The sequence below is a fragment of the Mesocricetus auratus genome, unplaced genomic scaffold (genome assembly GCF_017639785.1).
Source record: "Mesocricetus auratus isolate SY011 unplaced genomic scaffold, BCM_Maur_2.0 Super-Scaffold_100007, whole genome shotgun sequence".
NCBI lineage: Eukaryota > Metazoa > Chordata > Mammalia > Rodentia > Cricetidae > Mesocricetus > Mesocricetus auratus.
In genome coordinates, this window is record NW_024429191.1 from 11,708,681 (window position 1) to 11,719,424 (window position 10,744).

General features: G+C 49.0%; 1 long non-coding RNA gene across 2 annotated transcripts; it reads right to left on the reverse strand.

Moving 5' to 3' along the window:
- Positions 1-481: 481 nt before the first annotated feature.
- On the reverse strand, positions 482-10,213 carry LOC121141115. Of its 2 annotated transcripts, none has more exons than XR_005878022.1 (3): positions 9,997-10,213; positions 9,201-9,436; positions 482-993 (listed from the first exon to the last, which is right to left on the reverse strand). It is a non-coding gene; the product is annotated as an uncharacterized LOC121141115 (long non-coding RNA). The 2 variants fall into 2 exon arrangements; XR_005878021.1 differs by having other exon boundaries at positions 483-988; positions 9,997-10,208.
- Between the last annotated feature and the right edge of the window lie 531 nt (positions 10,214-10,744).

The following is a 10,744-nucleotide window of genomic DNA, read 5'->3' on the forward strand; positions in this document are numbered from 1 at the left end:
TGCATGGTGAAGGCATTTGGAAACAGATGGGTCGTTCTACTGCTTGCACAGCTTAGTGAATAGAGTCAAAGCTATCTATGGGTACACATTTAAAGGGGGGCTGGGTGGGGACGTGAAGGGTATTTCAGTCAAGCTGTGGCCCTGTTGCCTACAAAGGATTCTAAGAGTTGGAGCTCAGCTTGAAACTCCATCTTGCACAAGCCAGATGTGGACCTTGGAAGAACCCTGGTTGAGCCTTGATGCCTCTGTATGACCAGATGGTAGATATGTTATGGAACCCATATGCAGGGGAAGTGAGAACATGCCTGTGACAGTGCCTGACCTGTGTCGTGTGGAGTCCCTGTGGCTTCTAGACACCCAGGATGCAGACATGCATCAAACCTGGTCCCTGGCTGCATGGAGAAAGCAAACTGAGGTGAGAGATAGGCAGTAACACTACGCTACCTGCCTTAGTCACTGCTCTACTGCGGTGAGGACACATGGAGATCAAGGCGATTCTTCCAAAGGAAAGCTTTTAATTGGAGACTGGGTTACAGTTTCAGAGACTTAGTTAATTATCATCATAACAGGCAGCATGGCAGCACTCAGGTAAGCATGGTGCTGGAGAAGTAGCTGAGAGCTTTACATCCTGATCTGTAAACAGCATGAAGGGGAAGCGTGGAACTGGTGTGGGTTTTTGACACATCGCCTACTCCAACAAGGCCACGCCTCTTCCAAACAGTCTATCAGCGGGAGACTAGGAGACTAGGCATGCAAATATATGGGATATGAAGGTGGGGGGGGCGGGTGGACACAGCTCTCCTGACCACACAGTTCCTAAAGCCCCATAATCAAGTCTTTCTCATTGGCCTCTTCTGTCTTTCCTTGGCTTGGTATGCTTTCATGTGTTGATTTGGGTGCTTCCGGAAATGCTTGTGTCATTCCAACCTAGATGGGGAGTTCCATGAGGCCAGAGACCTTGTTTCTCTGCGTTCCGGTGACTGGTGTCCTGCACTTGAAGGAAAGATGCGTTGAGATAAAAAGGTAAGAAGTAAGCAACACCAGCCTGGCAAAGAAGGCACAAGGGCACCCAGCCAGCTACTCGGCACTCAAGGCTGCAGAGTACATAAAAGGGGCGGGGGCGTGGAGAAGTGGCAGGCGATGAAGACGGAGAAACAAGTGCAGGCAGCTCCAAAATGAGACTTGGCCCTTGCTTCAGACTCTGCCCACGTCAGAGTTCCCTTCTCTGTCGGCTCTAGCTTATGACAACCCCCCACAATCCCCGTAGCCTCCTGAGTGCAGCTGGTGAGTTTCTATAGTAACTGTCACCATAGCACCAGAGGCCTGGATCCAACTTCCAGCTCTGCTGAGACCCCGAGCTGCTGTCATCTACTCCCTCCCTAGCATCCTTTACCCCACAAAATAGAAAGGAGGCCATGACTGGGGATCTACACGTGGGGCCATGGCCTTGCTAGGGCCCTGCAAGGAGAGCTGAAATGCAGGGCTCAAGGTGACAGGGCTAAGCATGGCACCTGCAAAAACAGAACTGCCCAAAACTGGCCATCCCTGAGGGTCTCAATTTGCATTGCTTTGCTCAAACTGGGAAGGAGCATCAGATTTGAATATACAGCAGATGTGGGGCAGGAAGGCCTCCATGGGGCTCTGCAGGAAGCTCTAGAGAATACACAGTGTGTGTGTGTGTGTGTGTGTGTGTGTGTGTGTGTCTGTGTGTCTGTGTGTCTGTGTGTCTGTGTGTCTGTGTGAGAGTGTGTGTGTCCTGAGTTCCTGTGGCTCCCAAACCTGTGGACCTGTGGCCTCTCTGGGCCTCACTCTCTCATTCTGTAAATGGGAAGTGTATGTAATGATGCTACAATCTACCTCAGATGCCAAATAAGGCCTGTACCTCATCCTGGTGGCTGCTGCACAAACACTCAGAGAATGCAAGCTAGGCTCTCGGTGGTATGAGATGACTAGCATGCACAAGGCTCGGGGTTCCATCACCAGCACTGAAAACACTAAATGTGAATAGTGCATTAACAAGCAAAATTTAAGTGTTTGTGTATGTGCCTGAGTGCATGTGTGTGTATCACATGGATGCAGTTTCCACAGAGACCAGAAGAGGGTATCAGATCCCCTGGAACAGGAGCTACAGAAGGTTGTGAACTGCCATGTGGGAGCTGTGATCTGAACTCAGATCCTCTATATGAGCAGCCAATGCTCTTTGCTGTGCCATCCCTGCAGCTCCCAGATAATATTTAAAAAGAGATGCCGCCTCTCGGTGAGCACAGCTGTACGCCCTGGCCCCGTCTGTGCTCACTGCTCCACATTTTGTTCCTCTTCTACCATAGCCCAGCATTCCTAAGAGCCCAGATAACAGAAGAGCAAGGCTTCCTGAGCCACAGACTTGGATCCCTCTCCAACCACTGTGACTTGCTGGTGGCCTTCTAACCCTGGGCATGATGAGTTGTCTCTGAGCCCTAGTTACCCAAGCATTCGTCTTTGAAACCCCACCGGACTGACCTAACCCCCGAGGAGAGGTGGCAAAGTGGCCAAATTTAGCAGATAGAAATACAAGATGTCAAGAAATTTGAATTTCAGATTAAGGCGTTTAAAAATTATTATTCTAGGTATGCCTCTAGTGTTATATGAGGCACACCTACACCAAAAAAAAAAAAATCCATGGCCAGAAATCCAGATTTAACTGGATAGCTTCTATTTTTTCTGGCAGCCCTAGATGAGGCAGATACGAAACAGCAAGCTGGATCCCTGTGCTAGCATCATGAGCGCCCACCCCCACGCACTTAAGCTTTAGGGAGGCTCCCTCCATCAGAGGCAAAAATAGCCAGCAGCTGCTCTCCCTGCACTCTGTCTCCTGTCATGTTGAATGTCCCCGCCTCAAGCACCTCGCCTACCACCCTGCAATTGGCTGTTTATTTCCTTGCAGCCTCCTCCAGCAGTTGGTCACAACGGGGCCCAGTGGCTGTCCTGCTGGAATTCTCAGCCCTGAGACTCTAGGTCTCGGCACACACATGGCAGCTGTCCGTAGCTGGCTCTGCAAGCCCGGGCCCCTGCGCCTCCCGGCTTCAGTTTGTGATGTGTGGGGAGAGGGAGATCACAAATTAAATGACGTCAGAATTTGAGCCAGGACTGCAGAGGCAGCAGCCGCAGCCTCAGCTGAAGACAGCAGGTGCACTGCAGAGCTCTGCCTGCTGCCAAGCGGGAATGCGGGCACGGTGCTGCCTGTGCCTGGGTGCTCCCAAGAATGGGAATCTGGAGATTTACTGGGGGGGGTCTCTCGATTTGGAGTGCTGGTCCCACATCTGTGATCTCCGGAGTAGCACAGCCTGCTCCAGTTCTATGGGGACCCTCAAGGTGTTGCTACACAGTCCTGCAGTGGAAGAGCCCAGGGTGGGTGTTAAAATGCAGATTCTCTGGCGCCAAGGCCATTTCAGTCCAGCAGTCACCCTCCAAGGATGCTTCCGACCTCTATAACTTGAGAATGACCTTCCAGATTTCCCAGTTTCATTCGCTCACACCCTCACTTGCACCTGTGACAGCGGGGACCAGGTCACCCTTCTCAGTAGCATCTTATCCCCCATATGTCACCCTTCAGCCTACATCAGAAGCAGGGTGCACCTCAGAGTGTAGCAAGAGAAGGAACCATAACTCTGTGTGGCAGGAGTGACTGCCACCTGCCCATCACTGAGCCAGTTGTGACTACCACACTCGAGAGAAGAAACCGCCATCCCTGCTTCACAGGTGAGAAGCAGGCCCTGAGAGAACAAGTGATCTAGTCAAACCACTAGATTTCAGTGTCCATTCTCTGTGACACCAGAGGCTCCAGGGAGTTCGGGCTCTGAGCCAAGCGCACCCCCAAATGAACCGACTAGAAAGGCAATCACTGTGGCGACAGAAGCGTTTGCCAGCATTCCTCTTTTCTCCCTAAACCCCTAAACCCGTGGTTAGCCTTGAGCTCAGGGCGGCTGGTCGCCTGTATCTGAGAAGGGGCACGCAGCTGCTTCTGAGGAGCCAAGGGTGGCTTGGGTGAGAATGACTAGATCCTGGGAACACGACAAGACTTTCCTAATGGGCTCACCATTCCCTAGCAGCCTGTGGCACCTGGCAGAAACACCAATAGAGTCTGTGCAGCGCCATCATCCGCCTCCAGGTTCCCTGTTCAGCTGCTATCAAATGTAACTTGAATTATTATAATTATAGTCTTAAATCACAGGAAATCTATATCGGTAGCGAGGGTTGCATCACACTCTGCTGTGGTTCTCGGTTCTCTCTCTCTCTCCCTCGTCCTCGCCCCCCCCAGGCTATATTTAGCTCCATCAATGTTCATCTAATGTCTAGTCATGGTTGGACCACCCAGTGTGTGTTCGTCCCCATGCTAGGCACCAATGACAGCCACGCAGTGTGACTTGCTCTAATAGACCACATCCCATCTCCCCCAAATGTCTGGGAACATCTTGACTTTCTTCTCACCTGTGACAGGATGCAGAGTGGTGGAAGTATTCCGGGGTGGAGCCTAGTGAGAGGTCTTCAGATGTGGGGGTGTGGGCTGTGTCCTTGTAGAGGACAGTGGGAGCCCCCTTCCTCCCTTCTCTCTCTGCACCCTGCTGCTAGGAAGGAGGCTGGCCTCACACCAGCATCTGCTGCCTCACCATGAGGCCCTAAAGCCATAGGTAGGCTACCGCAGACCAAAATCATCACGCCTTGGGTAATGATTATATGAGGGGGACCTTGGTGACAGACTCAGGGGACAAACACGCCAGGCAGACAGAGCTTAAGTGAGAAGTTTTAATAGAAAGGGGAGGGGGCGGAGAAAAGAGGTAAAGAGACCCAGAGAGAGAACAGAAGAGGGAGACAGGAAAAGTGCTGTCTGCCCCCAGGGAAAAAGAGTAAGTGGGCAGGGGTCTCTCTTTTAAAGGGTTCTTTGCACCTGCATGCAGACTGGTAGTCTTGGAACCCTGAACTGACCAGGGTACCACCTGAGTGCATTCTGCCAGGTGGCAGGGGCAGGCCAGCATAATGCCTGAATCCTTACATCTTGAGCCAAAGGAAACCTGTCCTCCTGGTAAATTGACTGTCTCAGGTGTGTTTTCACAGAAACAGACCTCAGACCCTGTAAACAAAAAGGTGACTTTCCCTCAGGGAGAATTGTGGGGAAATTCTCTGAGGAGACACCCTTGAGCTGAGCTTTGAAAGAGCCTGGGCAGAGCCATATGCAAATGAGTTGTCCAGGACAACCGAGGAGTCCTCTGTGACCTCTACCAGGTGACAGGTGGCAAAGAACCAGGCAGACTCCAGTCCTCCCAGCTCAACCTTCCAGACGCTTCTCCACGTGACCCTCAGCGCAGACACTGACTAAACCCCTTCCAGCGTCTGCCATGTTCAAGTTCACCCTCCTGCTGCTCTTTGTTCCACATTTCTTTCAGTCATTCTCACTCATTTTATTTTATGAAGGAGAATGTTTCTCCTGTCACATTTATGGGGCAAGAGGCTGTACTTGGTATTTAAAAAAAAGGCCACAATAAAACAAGAGCCAAGAGAGTGAAGTAATGCTGGTGAAGCTGGCTCTGCTCTCCTCACGAGGAGAAATGGTGAGGGCTAGGCATCAGGACCCCCGTCACCATCCCGAGCTCACCCTACACAAGTAGAAAGGTTGATTGGGGACTAACAGAACTAATTCCTATATTGCTTCATCTGTGCCCCTCCCGGGGACACTAGAACACTAAACTAACAGCATTTGAGGACACTGAGTCCCAGTAAAACCTAAGGTCAAACTCCAATGGCTTCTGTGCCCTTGTGGCTCCGTACCCACTAGTGGCATACTGCTGCTCTTTTCAGAGCCTTCAGCTCTGGGGCTCTGTCTGCAGGGTGCCCTGGGAGTTGGGAGTTGCACTTCCAGTAACAGTCACAAGCACAAGATGACTTGCTCACATTTATGGGTGACACACACACATGCATGTCAGGTGCTGTTCTCAGAATTTACCTGGAGCAATTATGTAAACCTTGGAGAGACACTTATGGAAATAGCTCTACTATCATTCTCACATTATACATGCAAATACTGAGGCCCAGAATGGTTAAATGCCTACCTAAGCAAGTTATATACTGGATTTCCATGTATAATCTCATTCATCCATTAAAAAAAAAACAAAAACACTTGTTCAGCTTATCAACATTTAGTACTTCCTATGTTTTCTTTGATTTCATTTAAAGACACAACCTCTTTTTAGAATGAAACTTAAATTTTCTTCTAGTTCCAGCTTCCTGTATCTTCGGACTAGATCATTCTGTTCCTTGGATGCCCAGATGGCTTCCTGTGACTCTCTGTGATCTGAGAGAATGGTGTATAATCTTGACTCCTATGTGGATCCAGGCACCCATTCCTTTGGCTTGTAGGAGATGTTGACTGTGGATGGCTCTTGCCAAGAACTGTACCACCTTGGGCTCAGGCACTTCCTGGAGTTGGGGTTGCCAGGGAGGGCAGGATAATAACTGATGGAGGAGGAATTGTGGGGGAGGGAAAGCTGAGGCTCCTTCATTCAAGACAAGCATGCAGTTACCCTGCTTCTGTAGAACTGGCCTGTCACAGCTGCCTCTGAACCTGCCTCCTCACTCTGCCCAGCCCTGGCTCCCAGCAATGCCTTCCAGGGGCCCAGCAAAGGAAGCATCCCTTAAGTTCCATAAACCCTGAAAGCCTTGAAGGTCATTGGATTTCTTCTTTCTGGGTTTTACTACATTAGCTAATGAGCATCTCTCCAAGCCCATTACGGTTTCCTCAAGTGCATAGTGGCCTGGGCTCTAATGACAGGCAGCCACCGGCACAGACAGGGAAGTGGTTCTCTTTCAGGCTGAGAGGGGAGATTGGATTACATTACTGGTGGCAGGAAAAGGTCACTGCTCCCCCACTTAGGTCTGCCCATCAGTAAGGAGAGCGCAATCAGCAGTTCTGAAGCAGGATGTGTCATGCCCAGCCAGGCAGAGGGAGGCAGGAATGGGAAGCGGTCCACCTTTGCTCTCCTCTGAAATGGTCCGTCTTCAAAAATAACCTACGAGCTGCCCCAGACTTGACCCCTAACATCTCTGAAATTTAATTTCAAATGATGGTCTCAGCGATTCCATATGCTGCCCAATCTGGCCTAAACCCAGCGACAAAGGCAGGAAACAAATGAAGTCAGAGGCTGCTGTGCAGTCTGAGGAAGCAATTTTGGATGTAGCTGTGAGGGCTCCTGGGTAATCCTACTTAGCATAAATCAGCTGCAGAAGGCTTGAAGGAGCTCCAAGGTCACCGGTCCAGCTCCTGTTAAAGCCACCAGAGGACGGGACCAGGCAGTCCCAAGACTGACCTCCCCCACCCCTAGGAGCAGAGAGAGTGCAGTGGTTTGCAAGCTATTTGTCCATTCAAGGCTCCTGTGCTGGAAGCTTGGGGTGGTAGAAAGTAGCTGGAGCTTGGAGAAGTGGAGCCCAATGGGTGGTTCTTAGGAGAGTGCCTTCGGAGGGGACCATGGGACCCCAGCCAGGACACTGGGGGGATGAGACCTCTTCTGCTCTTGCCATCTGGGGAGTCCTTTCTGAACACCAGCTCTGGCTCCCGGTAGCCCCTTCCAGACACCAGGCAAAGAAAGCCTCTCTTAACTGAGGCTGCTCTATGCTGTAAACTTCTGATCTCTCACACTGTGATCAGAATAAACCCCTCTCTGTACAAATCTAAACCACATCAAGTATTGTTCAGAGTCTCATCAACACATGCACCAACACCCAGGGTGAAGCCACCACCACTCCAAAGGTCTCCAACACCACACATCTTTAGTGAACACCTCAGATGTGCTATGCCAGCAACTCTCAAGGTCTTTGTTCTCAAGACCCTTACAGTCTTAAAAATAATTGAGGAGCCCAAGTCAGGCATGGTAGCACATGCCTAAAATCCCACCATATGGGAGGATGACGCAAGAAGGTCACAAGTTCAAGGCTAGCCTGGACTATTCCAACTTTAGCTACATAGTGAGACCCTGCCCTTCAAAACTGAAACAACAAACATTGTTGATAACCTCAGGATCTAATTATAAGAATTAAAACTGAGGAATCACACAAATACTCACTCACTCATTCATTCATTATTTAAAAAGCAGTAACAAATCCAGTACATGTTCATGCAAAACATAATTTCATAGAAATAAACAACATTTTATGAGGGCAAAGGCATGGAATGAGAAGCTTCGTGACATCTTGGTATGTTGTAGAATGTTATTTTAACTGGGCAAAGATGTGTTACACTTGTTTATGCTTCAAAATATCACTTTTACTGTGTAAAGGTGTGTTACTTTTACTTATGCTGCATTTGTTTAATTATGTAAAGATGTGTTACATTTGCTTCCCCTTGCCTGCTTAAGACACCTGATTGGTCTAATATAAAGCTGATCGGTTAATAGCTAGATGGGAGAAAGGATAGAAGGAGGAGAAATCTAGGCTTGAAAAGAAAAGGAAGAATGAGCCTGGGAGAGAACCAGGGGCACTCCCGGAAAGAAGCCAGGCAGACAGAGAAGCAGGGAAAGTAAGACATACAGAAGTGAGAAAGGTAATGAGCCCCAGGGCAAAAGTAGATAAAGAGGAACAGGTTAATTTAAGTTAAAAGAGCTAGCCAGAAACGTGCCTAAGCTAGGCAGAACATTCAAAACCAATAAGTTTCTGTGTTGTGATTTGGGAGCTGATTAGTCCCCTCCCCACCCACCCAAAAAAAAAAAAAAAAAAAAGCCTGGTACACTGGTAAATGTTTTCAAATCCTTTTGATGTTGGGTTTAATTAAAGACACCTGGATCCCCATGTCTGCTCTTGCAGTCAATCTATGGCCACGAATTGGGTTTACCTAGTGTCCCATGAGCAGGTCCTTGGAAACGGGCGGAATTTTAACAGCCTTCTCAGTTGTGGGTAAGCTTTACCTTTACACTAAGCCCTTGATGAAGGGTTAAAGGGGTTGTGGCATCAGATCCAAGACCATATTTCCATATTTTTCCTGCTCTCTCACACAATGGTCCAACATGCAGTGTCCGTCTCGAACCCAAATGCTTTGCCAGCTCCCACAGACTGTTTACATAGCAATGTGTTTTCTTGTGCTGTGAAAGCCTCATGCTTGTCAGTATCTCTCCCATCTGACTCAGGGTTTGGGGGAACCGTTGAGGTCATGGTAGCTTAACAGACAAAGTTACACTCACCGTTTATCCCTGGCCATAAACACCATCAGCTGCTTTTGTTGCGAAGACAGGCAGACTTGCTTTGCTAACTTCTGAGAAAACACAGGCCGGTTACTGTGAATAACAGTTTACACCCGGGTCTTCCAGGTAGAAATAGCGTCCAGTGAAGAATAGTTTCTTCAGCTCAGAAGCAAACAGTACAGAGCTGTGGCCCAGAGCCAAGTGCTTTGTCCAGGCTGATTTTGCTTCATAGGTTGCTAAAAAGACATGTATTTACGGTGAGTTTCTTTTTTTTTTTTTTTTGGTTTTTCGAGACAGGGTTTCTCTGTCTCACAGAGATCCACCTGCCTCTGCCTCCCGAGTGCTGGGATTAAAGGCGTGCGCCACCAACGCCCGGCTAGGGTGAGTTTCAAAAGCAAACATTTTCCTGCTCTGACGAGGACTTCGAGAAGTTGTTGGGGATTGAACCCAGGGCTTGGCACATGCTGAATCTCAACCCTCATTCAGGACGCCCTTAACCACTCCTGGAACGTGTGTGCATTAAGTATGTGCCAGTGGAGGCCTTTGTGACTGTGTGACACTTGGGAGTCACTTCCTGCTACTACTGAAATTCACTAGCAGAGCAAATGCCAGCAAGATGAAGGCAGAAAATAATGTCCCGGAGGCAGAGATATAGTTATGTTATGACTTCTAGGATACTTGAAGTGGTCTGGGGGTTCCCCTGGGATAGGCAAACCACAACTGGACCACCATTAAGCAAGGGGGATGGGCCAGTTTCTGCACCTCCTGGAGCCTGTGGGAGAGCACAACCACTCACGGTGTGACGAGGGCTAAGGTGCGCGTGTGGCAGAGATGCTGACATGACTCATGCTGCAAACGTTGGCGAGGCCTTCACGATGTAGGAATCCTTTGAAATGGGTCTTGATTGTCCAGTAGGAACCCAGCCCGAAAGAGAAGACAGACCTTATGTTTTGAGTTGCACAAGGATCAGTCCTAACAAACCAAGGCTTTTGGAGACTTACCAAAAAAACCACAATAAACTTGGGTATTCATATTGACAATAACATCAGCCGTATCACTGAGTATTCATATTGTATAAAACTGAAATTCGGAGTTCACTTTTAGTATCCTATCTCATTGTCTCCAAAAACCTGTGAAATACAGGCTATTTGTTCAGAGAAGTCTAGAAACTTCCTTGAGGACACAGAGCAAATCCACAGGGGAAATCAATTTTAAAACCAGACTTGAAGCTGGGCATTGGTGGCGCATGCCTTTGATCCCAGCACTCGGCAGGTGGATCTCTGTGAGTTTGAGACCAGCCTGGTCTACAGAGCGAGTTCCAGGACAGCCTCCAAAAAAACCCTCTCTCGAAAAACAAAACAAAGCAAAAAACAAAACAAAACCAGACTTGTGTGAACCTAAGACCACAATGGTTTTCTTCCTTCCTTCCCTAAGCCAGGAGAAAAAGCAATACCCTGGCACCTCTGCTTGAATCTCAGGTCTTCCTAGGATTCAGCTAACGAATCTCCAATCCTTCCACCAAGCAGTCTTCTAGAGCTCCGCTT